The following is a 13,657-nucleotide window of genomic DNA, read 5'->3' as shown; positions in this document are numbered from 1 at the left end:
TTTAGCTCAGCAGAGGTAGACAGCAGCCAGGAACACCCCCACCTCAGCCAGCTGATGTTTTGATCTCTGACCTTAGCTTTCCTCAAGGACTTGATGCAGGAAGATGTGCAAGCTTTCTGAAATGGCTTCAACGTAAATACTGATGACAAGATTCTTTTTTTTTTTTAGTATCAAAACACAGCTGCATCAGATTTTTATCCCTAGTTTAAAAAATTCTGGAATACTTCAGGTTCTTGCAAGGAATTTCAAGCAATAGGGACTTGACCATAGCACTTAAGAACTGAATGGGTGACCTCTACATTCCGATGTATTAACACATGGAACTAATTTGTGAATTAAAAAGGCATTCGCACAAGAAACATTGGAATGTGTACAAACTCTTGATTTTTTATTTCACATTATAATAAATGACAAGATTTATTATAAAATCCCTGATACATCTCTTTGAGTCTGGTATGGATATGATTTAAAGGGGAAAATGACTGAGTTTTGATAGTTTTCATTAGTTTGATAAACAAACCCAAAATCTCTGTTCCTTTGCAGTACAGTTTACAATTTACTCAGTTCAATTTAATGGTTGGAAGGCACCTAGCATCTATATCATAATTCTTATTTGTTCAATCACCCAGAGAATGAATGGATTCAAGGAACATTCAGGAAAACACATGAGATAAAAGGACAATTGCTGACTTCAAATTTTTCTCCAGGAGTGCAGGTATGTGTGTGCTAAGATCAAACAATGATAAATATGAGTTGCTGTAAGGACTTTGGGAGCAGTCAATGAGGACAGGTGATGGAGTACTGATGGATGGGGTTACATTGAATTGGGTTTTGATGATCGATGATTTTTACAAAGAGGGGTGGGACACAGAAAATGAACTAGAAAGGAAGAGCACCAAGTCACATTAAGTATGTAGTTTTGAGAACATTGCAGTAGAGGATGGGGACAATTCTGCCTTAGGCAATGGAAATTTTCATGCTTAGTAAGAATAGCACGTGGGCTGTACAGGAGGAAGAGAGCCACTTGGTGGAATGCCTTCAAGAGCATTGAAGAAGTTGTTAAGAAGATGAAGAACCTCTGACTCCGGGCACATCTTTTCAACTTCACCATTTTTCCTGCATTAACATACGCCTCAGAGACCCAGGCCCTATGAAAATAGGATGAGAATGCTATTCAGGTCTCCCAAAGAAGAATCGAAAAAGCTATGCTTGGAGTGTCATGCTTCACTCAAGTGAGAGAAGGAATAGGGAGTTCCGACCTCCATCAACAATCGAGGATCAGGGATGCTGTCTCTTTTGCCAAGGCGTTGGAAATCAGATGGGCCAGACATGTAATGCAATTTGGAGACGACCGCTGGACTAGAGCTGTTACTAACTGGATTCCACAGGACATCAAAAGAACACATGGCTGTCCACCTATGAGATGGTCAGACTTCTTTGTCAAGATCCTGAACAAATGATTTGAGGATCTTTGTGTACCTGGAGTGAGCAGAAGCCATTGGGATACAGTAGCATGTGACAGGGACTAATGGAGATATTACTGGCACCCCCCAAGCAAATCAATGAATAACTGGATGTCAAGTGATCAAGTAAGAATAGCAGGGATCATAGGAAACAAAGACAAAATGTCTTCTGGAATGTTACAATTTTCCTGAGTAAGAGACAAAAAGATACCCTGGAAATCCTCAGTTGTCTATAGGATGAGTAGCTGAAATGCCTCACCTAGACTCTTGTGTGTGTGTGTGTGTGTGTGTGTGTGTGATTTTTGTCTTTCTTTTTTGTGTCACACCTGACAATTCACAGCAATTACTCCTGGCTCTGCACTTGGGAATTACTCCTGAAGGTGCTCGAAGGACAACATAGGATGCTAGGAATTAAACCTAGGTTGGTCAAATGCAAAGCAAATGCCCTACCCACTGTACTATCTCTCCAGTCACATCACCTAGATTCTTACAGGCAAAGTAAGCTTGATATATGCTGATTGGCTGACAGAAAGTCCATAAGATTCAGGACTATGCTGTAAAACCAGAGGTCCACACACCTTGGGGAGACCTGGACTCAGAATGGAGCAAGAAATTGCTCTTTGGAGCAGAAAAAAATGTTCTAGGCCTTATCCAAGTCTTATAGGTCCTTGTCTCTTGATCATTTAATCACTTGATATCCCATTGCTCATCGATTTGCTAGAGCAATCACCAGTAATGTTTCCATTTGTCTCTATCGTGTACTAGTGTAGCCCAATGGTGGCTGCTCACTACAGGAACACAAAGAGCCTGAAACTGTTTGGGTCTTTGTCTCACAGAAAAGAATTTCAGGAGTAGATAAATACTGAAGTGAAAATAGATTTTATTTGGAGGTTTTTGGAAAAGGGAAAGTGGGAGAGAAAAAGGGGGGGGGGGGAGAGAGAGAGTGAGTGAGAGAGAGAGAGAGTGAGAGAGAGAGAGAGTGAGAGAGAGAGAGAGAGAGAGAGAGAGAGAGAGAGAGAAATAGGGCTCCTCCAAAGGCAGAGAGAGCCTCAGTAAACATCCAGAGAGGGGCCATGCAGACAACCCATGTGCTCAGGTACCACATGTGCTTGGCAAGTGGACACAGCAGCACATGGGCTTGGGCAGCTTATACCTGCAGTTCCATAGTTCAAATTTGCTTTTATAGGGTTTTCCCCAGACTGCCCCAAGTGGGGCTTCTAGGTAGGTAAGAGTATAGCTGGGGCTGTTGCCAAGAGCCTAGTGTTGGGAGTGGTTGATGGTCCTTTTGAAACCCATTTCCTTGGCTTTTGCTCCTGTTGCAGCTTGTCTTAGAAGGTGGGGTTAGTTTTCTCTGGGTCCCTTGGCACCAAATAAGGGTTCTTATCATGCCGTAGTTCCTGTGTCTGCAAGGTGGGTCTTTTGTTGCCTGGGGCTATTGGTTTTATTACTTCCCCAAGAATTTCATTTCCATGGGGGCTCTCCCCTGTCTACCTGCCTGCATCAATTTGTTCTAAACAATTACACAGTCATGGAAGTTTTAGGGCAGTTCGAAAACTACACCAGAAGCTGGTTCTACTATACTTGCATTAATCCTTTATTTTCTGTTAAAAGTTGTGGCGAAAGTCGCATATACCATAATATAGCCATTTAAAATTAGAAATGTCATGCATTTAATGCACCGGAATATTAGGCCTTATCACCCTAATCTAGTTCCAAGGCTTTTTCATCACCATAAAAGAAAACTTGCAACTCAGAAATCATACACTACATCTAAATCTCCCTTTTTCTCTGTCAAATAAGTCTGTTTTCTGTCTCTCAAGATTTATCTGTTCCGGATATTACACAATTAAAATCATACAGCATCTGATTTTTTGTGTTTGGCTTGTTTTACTTAGCCTAGTATGTTCTCACTTCATAATGTAGCAAGAATAACAGCTCATTGAAAAAAATTGTTTCTTTTACATATAATATTTTATTCTGTGAATATAGTACATTTTGTCAATGTATTTATTTGTTGATGGGCATTTGAAATCTTTATATTTTGGGAGCATATTGGTGATAGGGTTGTTGTATGTGCTTTTATTTCATTATTTGTTTGAATACCTGTTTTCAATACTGTAAGGCATATGACTAAGAATGAAGTGATTGCATCACCTGGTAAGTCTTGATCACTTGATCACTTGACATCCCGTTACTCATCAATTTGCTCGAACGGACACCAGTAACGTCTCCATCCATCCCTGTTGCGTGCTAGCATATCCCTATGGAATATGCTCATTCTAGGAACATGAAAAGCCTCAAACTGATCGTGCAGGGTCTTGACAAAGAAGTCTGACCATCTCATAGGTGGGCGTCCATGCGATCTTTTGACGTCCTGTGGAATCCAGTCGGTAATGGCTCTAGTCCAGCGATCTTCTCTAAATCTCATTACGTGTCCAACTCATCTGATTTTCAATGCCTTGGCAAACAAGACAGTGTCCCTGATTCTTAATCATCAATGGGGGTCAGAACTCCAGATTCTTTCTCTCATTTGAGTGAAATATGATACTCCAAGCATAGCTCTTTCAATTCCTCTTTGGGAGACCCCGAATAACTTTCTCATTCTGTTTTTATAGAGCCAGGGTCTCTGAGGCATATGTTAATGCAGGAAGAACAGTGGAATTGAAGAGATGTGCCCCAGAACCAGAGGTTCTTCATCCTTTCTTTGACGCTCTTGAAGGCGTTCCAAGCCACTCTCTTTCTCCTGCGCAACTCAGGTGCCAGGTCATTTGTCATGTTGACTTCTCGACCTAGGTACACACAACTGTTGTATTCGGAGGTGGTAGGTCCGTTGAGAGTGAATGGAACGTCAAGAATGAGACTGTTTCTCATGAACATTGTCTTTGTGAGATTCAGCTGTAATCTGATCTTTCCACACTCATGGTTGAAGTTGGCCAGCATTTTTGCTGGTTGGCTAATGTTTGGTGTTATTAGAAAGATGCCATCAGCAACTCTATATTTAATTAAATGAGAAGACAACCCAGCTGCCTGCTCTGGTGCCTATGCCATTGTGCTTTTCTGCCCATAGCATGACAGGGATTTTATTATCTTCACCAATTCCTATTCTTTCCTTTCCTTTATTCTTAAATTAAAGTCTCTTGGTGGATTCAATTGCTCTCTCATTGTGATTTTTGGCTTACATTTTTAATGACTAAATAAGATGGCTATCTTTTTATATATTTTTTGTCATTATACTTAAGTATATTCCACAGTGTGTGTGTGTGTGTGTGTGAGTGTGTGTACACAGTTAGGTGTGAAGTTATTCACTGTTGGTCACTAACTCTAATGCAGTGAAAAGAGAAATGTATTAGAATAAAGCAAAAGAAAAGAAAGTTGATGCAAAAAAAGAAGAATGAAAAACAGTCAAAGAAATAGGGAAAGAAAAAGGGAGAATTAAAATAAGCATGGCTCTTTCAGGTCCTGCAGAAAAACAGATGGCATAGACAATTGAGAAATTTAAAGACAGTTTGATAAAGTGGCAAATTTGCCTAAGTATGAGTTAGGTATTGGGAAGCATAAAGCATTTTTTGGTTCCTTCAATTTGCAAATGTGAAACTAATTACCACCATAAAGAGGGGGTTACAATTAACAAGAAGCAATAAGAGGGTCAATTAAATGACCAGGGCTGAGGAGGTCATCATTGATGAGATTGAAGCACCCTGTAGCAGTCACCTTTGCTCTCTTTTGGAGTTTCCCATTGACTAAATCAGATAAAGGCCTCGGGCATTAAATTCCCCTGAAGAGTTTCCAGCAGTCACATTCCTGGCCAAAGGGCAATATGTAAAACTATAAAGTCACCTGGGTATGTTTGGAGATAGTAATTTGCTATTATATATATTTATCCCCTGATCATTCATTCAGACTCATTCAAAAGTCTAAGCATAATAACCAGGATTCATTGGCTGAGTTTAGCAAAGGTTTGGTAGAGAAAGTTGTGATATTAAGTTTTCTGGCTAAATAAAGAAGGGACTGGGCAAAGTGTGGATGTCTAATCCAGACTGAAAAATACTAGGTAAATAGCATTCTCCATGAAGAACAGATACTAAACTGCTAATAATGTCTTCTTGGGTCCATTGGAGTGACAGAGGCCAGTTTAGGAATATAAGCACTAGATTCAGAAAGGGGCCCACAGCAAGGCATTCTAGAGGAAAGGGCAGCTCAGATAGAGAAGGGAACACCAAATAAAGGGTGTTTGGAGGATCCTTCCAGGAGGGGAGATGCATGGCGAAAGTAGACTATGGACTGAACATGTTTGCCACTCAATACCTCTTTTGCAGACCACAACACGCAAAAGGAGAGAGAGAACACAGGGGATTGCCCTGCCACAGAGGCGGGGGGGGGGGGGCGGGGGGGGGGGATGGGGGAATGGGGGTGGGGGGGATATTATCCAAGGTGGTGGAAAATGGGCACTGGTGGAGGGATGGGTATCTGATCATTGTATAATTGAAACCCAAGCACAAAAAATTGTAAATCTACAACTGTACCTCATGGTGTTAAAAAAAAAAGAATAAATTATCCTCCCAAAGGGAAAAAAAAAGAAAGGGGCCCATCTGCAGTCATTTTTCCATCTATTGAAGTAGGAAAATGATCAGAATGGGGGCAGGGAGATAATGTGTTAATTTGTCTAGGGAAAACAATGTCAGAAATTTAAACAGGCCTAAAGCCATGATGGCCTTTGAGATAAAAGACCCAACTCAGGAATTTGGAAACCTTTGAGTTGTGGCTTAGTAGGCCTGCAGCAAGGATGGTCCCAATCTGAGGCAAGATGGGAATGCACTCACAAAGGCTTTGATAGAAACTCAAGAAAAGGCTGGAGAAGCTTGGTGACTTTCCCCAGGAAAAACCTCATTAGCTCTGACTTGTGTAAAGAATTCAGGACAAAGGTGTTTAAGGAAAATGTTCAGATTTATCCTTCCCCCAAAGCTATTCTAGGTTCTTTCTGGTCAAGATAAGCTAGTATTTTGTTTAATCTTAAGCAATTCTCTCACTCAAACTTCCTTCCCCATCCTGAAATTATTTTCTGTTGGGAAAGGGGATGTACCTGAAATGCCTGGGTAAGATTTGTCAGGTGAGAACCTCATAAGACCCTTAGAAGAAAACAAACAAACAAACAAACAAAACAGAAACTAAGGTCTGATAAGACTCTCACCCATCTACCTGAACAGACCCAGAGAAGCTCCTATAGAAACAAAAGGTCAGGAAAGGAATTTGAAAGAAGACCATCACCAGTTCCCAGGTAACCTCCTTAGCAATGGACTTTGACCAAGGTTGAAGCCCCACATGAGGGAGATTGGAGAAACCCTATAAAAGCCAGCTTGAACAAAGGAAGGGCACATATGCTGCCAGAGCCCACGTGCTGCTTGTGCTCATGTGGCTGAGCTCATGCGGTGCCTGAGCACATGTGTCGTCAGCATCTCCCCTCTTGAGATGTATACTTTTCATGCTTTCCTGTCTAATGCTGGGATGTGTGTAGGTGCTCTCTCTGCCCTGGGAGAGGACCAAGTTCTTTCTTGAGCAGGTTACTCTCCACTCTCTCCCACTTTCTCTCCCTTTCCTCTAAAAATCTCTAAATAAAAGCTATATAATTTCACTGTTTGTATACTTCTGAAATTCCTTTCTGCAAGGCGAGACAAGAACTCAATAACCTTGGGTCCCAGGTGGTGGAGGCGGATGGGGAGAAGGTGACCGTCTTTCTCCTCATCACTTCACATGAGTCACCCGTGGGGCCCACCTACATCTCCCACATCCTACTTCACACATGCCACTGGGGAAACCTCAACTCCTTAGCTGGTGGGAGTTCCAACTGACAGCAATTCATCCTCAGTCACTGTGCTGTTGGGGCACATATCTTGATGGCCGTCACTCCTATACCAGTAAGATTTTGTGTGCTTATTTTAGGCCACACCAGCACTGACTGTTGGCACTTGCTCAGCAATCCTTCCTGTCACGGCTCACGTAACTGTATGAAATGCCAGGACAGAACAGCAGTGGGTGCTGAGCAAAGCAGAGCTGGTCCCGACCTCTGTACCATCTCTCGGACCCTAGAACAATTTTATTTCTTTTTTAATATTTGACTCATGATAAAATACCTCCAATTTCTATTTAAGGTATGTTGGAGTTATTTTTTTTTATAAATAATTCACCCTTTATAGATGCCGACACAGCAGTTAAGTACTGTTGTTATATCGAGCGGGAGACGTTGTTATATCACTTAATACTTTTTTACACACATCTGGACCTTGGCATTGCTCTTTCATATGAATGAATGAGTACTTCATCTTTATAGAAAATCATCCAAATAAGGGAACTATGCTGAGGACCTGACATAAGAAACAGAAGTCATCAGCCCTGCTGTAGTTTCAAAAGTAGACAATTTTACCCCAAGCTGTGCACCTTATTTTCAATCTGAAACCAAATTTGTTTTCTTTCTACAAGTCTATTCTATACCCTGTGGTCTCTGTCTCATTTAATTTATTCATCACCAACACACCGTAACACACAACAGAAACCTTTGTTATCTTCACCTATAGCTTCCAAGTTTTTATATTTTCCAACATTGTTCAGCATATTTCAAGGCGTCACTTCTATATATTTTACATTTTCTTCGCATCTCTAGGTCAACTGTTTGCCTCCACTATTCTGTTCTGTATCTTGGACTGAGAACTGTTTGCGGATTTCAACTTGTTTGTTGAAATTCTGAAGATTTTTAAACATTTTTATTCAACTGTAATAGTCCTGATGAATAAATGAAAGTTCATAATCAATAGATACAAATGGACCTATGATCTATCCTCTAGAAAGTAAAATTGATTTTATTATTCATTCATCTTCAGATTTTAAGAACTAATGTGGATTTGTTCTGCAATAGATTAATCTAGAAGTCAGAAACATTACACTTGGTTGAGCAACAAGGTCATGGAAAATTTACTTAGCTTGTATTAAATCAATATCATTTAGTTATTCTTTATTCTAAGCCCAAAAGACCATAAAATCAACAATACATTGATGTAACTAAATCTTCCTTAGTGAGATTTATGAGGTCCTGATAAGACACAAGGTTGGCTCAGCAGTAGCCAGGGATATAAAACCTTCATTTGAGTTTTCAAAGCAGCATCATTTGTATCTGCTTTCTTTGTGATAAGTGTAGACACAGACATGCAAAGTACATAAAATTATTTGATATTATTTTTCAAATATTAATCTTACATAAAACAAAATTTGTGGTAGCTATGCATTTATCTCATCTATGGTGTTGTTTCATCTTTTTTAATTTTTAAAGATATTTCAGTGCTAATTTTAGGCCCCAAAATGAATACATTTAAGAATTAATGGGAGATTAATGGACTAAGCCACACTATAATAACAAGTTCATGAGAATTTTTTTCTATCCAATCTCTTTTTGGTTTGGATTTTTCACAGACCAAAAAGAGATTGGATAGAAAAAAAAATCTCATAAATATATTTTATATATATATATATATATATAAAGGGACTTTTTAAGGAATCTTTTTCCTGTAATACTATGGATGTTTGATTAGATACTTGTATATTATCTTAATTAACCAAATTCTTATTTGATTCTCCCCCTCATTCAGTTTATTGTTATTTTATCATGGCCACTGGAGTTGTAGAGTAAAAACAGACATTATGGTTGCTTTTAAGGACATTAAAAGTCACATTAAATGTCACATTCTGAGAGTATTGTTACTAATCAAAGTGCATTATTTGTTCCAGGAAGTTACCATCTGTCTATAGTTATAATGAACTGGTTCTAAATTTTGATGTTTGTTTCTTTGGGCAGTTATTTACTGTGAACACAATTGAGGCATTGGAAAATTACTATCCCATCCATCATGAATTGAATGTCCTCTATGAAGTATTGTGGTAAACATTAGGCTGGGTCCTCAAATTGGATGCAGGTGAATAATTGTACGGTAATTATCCTTAAACTCTCTTCAGAAAAAAAGGCTCACTGAGAGAAAGAGGTGATTGTTCCTTCCAGTTCCATGTGTTGGAGGGCGATTTTATTCAAATTGAGCTAGGTGACTTGAACACATCATTTCATGCCGTGTTCAGGTTTTCTTGTTTTGACCTTAAACTTAGAGAATAGAATGATTTTCCCTGTGTCTGTTTTGCTCTTGGAAGAAAGGTGATTCATACCATTATTCCTCACAAGAGGGCAGTTGTGAGTGAGAAGGTTGCTGTTCTGCTAAAGGAAGCATGGAAGAATCTAATCTCAGACACAGGCAAGATAGAAGAAGAAAATGTGAAAGCTGTAGGTGCTTAGGAAGAATAGGGAGAGTCCTTGGAAGACACAGTAGGATGGCGAGGTGAGCTTCACTGGAAAGCCATCCTTGAAAGTCTGCTGACAGGTGCTGGGGAATCTGATGATACAAAGGGAAGAGTGACAGAGAAAGGTCCATTCAGGGCCAGTAGGCCTGTGCTAGGAAGGGAAGGTGACCCATGTGCACCATCCCAATCCCTCAAGAGACATCAAGAAGAAGGAGTAGATGATAGTATTGGCCTCAGGGCCATCAGGGAGGGCAAAGAGATGGTATGATGGAGAACCCTAACATATTTAACTTTAACTCTGAAAGACAGAGAAATTTCCAAAAAAATTTTGAGGAGAGAGTTGAAAGTGATTCAAGTAGTGCTCTCTCCTGTTGGATTTGTCTGTCTTCACAGGCTCATCTCTCATAAGCTTTTGTAACTTATTTAGAACAATAGAATAGAAACAAAAGTAAATTTCAGAATATAAATATCATTACTACTGTATCGGTGAAAAAAATTGAGACTTTTAAATGACTGGTGCTTTCACATAATTCTTTGAAAAACATATAATTGTACAGTAAATTAAAATAAATATTTTTATTTCAGCACTTTTTTGTTCAAAATCAAGTACATTTATACTACAGACATATTCAAAGTTTCTATCTTTTTTTTTCCTTTCTTTTTTTTTTTTTAATTTTTAAACAAAGCACATCACTGTGTATATCCTAACATCTGGGGTGCAAGGAAAAGTTTATTTTTTTCTCCCTTTATTTTTCCTTAAACATTTGACTTATTTTTGAATTAAAATAGAATTGAGGGATGAAGAAACAGACTCAAGTGTAGGCTTCACAAGTGCGATCTCCAGTTTCACCTTGTGGCACCATGTGGTCCTCTAATAACAGCCAGAAGCAACCCCAGTACCCGTGGGTATGGCCTCAAAATGAAATAAAACAAAAGAGAATTAAGTCTGGCACTGTGGTTCAGTTCCAGTATCTGGCGGTTAGACTAGGAAGAGGTCTTTTGGGGACTGGGTAGTCCTGGAACTTTGTCACAGAGGTATGAAATTCTATTGTACTTCAAACTAATGATAAATCAATAGAAAGTCAAATATATTATCTCAAAAACAGATGATAAAACTTATTTTAGCAACTCTTAGTTATATATATAGGGTTTAACAGAATAAAAACTCAGCTAAATTACATGTGTTAAGGTGCCAAAAGAGATTTAAAAAAATTGAAAAAAAAACAAAAACATTTTCCTAGGAAATGAAAAAGGACAAAAGAAAAATAGAGAAGGTATGAAGTGAAATCTGAAATATTTATTCTACTTTGTGTGTGTGTGTGTGTGTGTTTAATTTTGTTTTGGGGCCATACTCCATGAAGTTCAGGGGTCACTTCTGGCTCTGAATTCAAGAATCCTGCTATTCATGGGAGACCATATGGGATGCGGGGGAACAAACCTGGCTCAGCCCCATGTACAGCAAGTACCCTATCCACTGTACTATCACTCCATCCCTTGAAATATCTAGTTTTTTTCACCTCTACCAAATTCTGCCCTACTGCTGTTAGGAATATTAATTGGCCTCAATACCACATTATGGGAAAGAAGAAAAAAACACAAAAAACAAAGACCTGGTTTTCATTGCTGTAGGACATGGATGGAGAAAATACTGCACATGTTAAGATCTCAAACAGAAACCAAGGTCATCATTGTACTGCTAAAAAAAAAAAATATCCCAGTGTGATGATAACAGATTTGCTAAGTATGTAGATTGAACAGATTTGCTAAATATGTATATTTTGTGTTTGGATCTTATTTCTCTAGCACTTTGCGATTATCATTTATTCACAACCACCTTGATGTAATTTCTTCTAAGACAGTAATTTGGGTAAGAAAATGTGACAGTTCAATATCATGAGATACTGCATACTGATAAGGTGTTTTGTGGTTTCTCTTTGGAGTAATTCAGTAAAGAATAGAAGCACATTCATCAATGTAATGATGCACATCAGTAGAAACAGGCAAGGGAACATAAATGATCTCCAGAAAGTCACCCAGAAGTTGTCAACATCAGAGCCTCCAGGTTTTCTAAGAGAACTAGCTCAGGGTCATTGGCTTTCCTGCTAAGTGTCCCGTCCATCTCTTTAATCTTGGTAACTTGAATTATTGTTGATGGAGCTATACGTTTTATCTGTCACAAAGCTCTGCCACACAGCTAACATCCTAGATTCTCTTGAAGATATCCATATTTTCCTTATCTTCCTGCCTTGTGCACCATCCATTAGAAAACAATCTGTTGTTTTGAACAGCATGCTTATTATTTTGTGCCATTAAATATTGGGCCTGAGTTTTGGTACTGTTAGATAAAGTTATATTTAGCATGAGCTCAAGGGGCCTGAATGATTGCCGGATTGCAAACATTCTGGTAATGAAAAGCATTTAAAATTACACTCAGCCTATATGTGCTGTCCTGGGAATCTTACCATAATCTTTTGACAGTAGCTCAGTTGAAGGAAATCTAAGTTAGTTTATGGACTCAGCATGAGGCTAGAGAGTGTGTGGAGTAAAGAGTTCATGTAAATCTTAAGTGCAGGTCATCCATAAAGTGACTCAAGTGTGTATCTGTGTCTACAATCCCTATCTGTGAGGGGTGCTTCGACAGTTGAGAATCTTAGTCTTTGCCATAAAATTCAGAAAGGAAAAATCTAGCAATTGAATTTCATCGATAATAGAATAGATAAGAAAAGGCATCCCACCACAGTGTAGATTAACTTATGGTAGAACAATAACACATAACAATTGATTCTTATAGAAAGTTTCATAATCATCCAGCCATTACTGAAGACATACTATCATTTCCAAGGGGAAATATTCTGAAACTATAGAAAAGATTTTAGTATAATATTTTTAGCCTTTTTTTAATGAAACATTTATTTTGTGTATTGACTGCAATATTTCCTTGGTAGATATTAGATCAGTCTTCATAAGCAAACATATATAATTCCATTTTATGTTTTGATAAGGTTAAATGCTTTAATATTAATGTTAGATAAATACATTAGCATTTAATGTATCACTTTAAATTTTACACATTTATGGAATCAAATTGAATTGCATCTTCTCTGAGTTAATTCTGATGGAAAGGTGTTGGAATTCATAATATGAGGGGAAACAAATAAATCACATAAATGGATGAGATTTTATTTTAATTGATAAAGCATGCTATATTGCAAGTGAGTGATTTGTGATGTAAATGGAAGAAATAAAATATTTTTGAACCACAGATATAAAACATGGCTATTTCTGAATTCAAAGGAGCTTATAGGTTTTAGTATTTGCTTCCTAAATATCATACTGTTTACTGGAAAATACCCTCCAAAATTAACAAAACAAGGAGAGAAGGAAGAAAAGCAGGAAGAAATAAAGGCAGGAAGGCAGGGAGGGAGGGAGGAAGGGAGGAAGGAAGGAAGGGAGGGAGGGAAGGAAGGTGGGAAGGAGGGAAGGAGAGTAGGTGGGAAGGAAGGAAGGAAGGAAGGAAGGAAGGAAGGAAGGAAGGAAGGAAGGAAGGAAGGAAGGAAGGGAGGGAGGGAGGGAAGGAAGGTGGGAAGGAGGGAAGGAGAGTAGGTGGGAAGGAAGGAAGGAAGGAAGGAAGGAAGGAAGGAAGGAAGGAAGGTGGGAAGGAAGGAAGGTGGGAAAGAAGGAAGGTCGGAAGGAAGGAAGGAAGGTGGGTATGAAGGAAGGAAGGAAGGAAGGAAGGAAGGAAGGAAGGAAGGAAGGAAGGAAGGAAGGAGGGAAGGTGGGAAGGAAGGAAGGTAGGAAGGAAGGAAGGAAGGAAGGAAGGAAGGAAGGAAGGAAGGAAGGAAGGAGGGAAGGAGGGAAGGTGG

The sequence above is a fragment of the Sorex fumeus genome, unplaced genomic scaffold (genome assembly GCF_029834395.1).
Source record: "Sorex fumeus unplaced genomic scaffold, SorFum_2.1 ptg000008l, whole genome shotgun sequence".
NCBI lineage: Eukaryota > Metazoa > Chordata > Mammalia > Eulipotyphla > Soricidae > Sorex > Sorex fumeus.
Note: the sequence above shows the minus strand (reverse complement) of the source record.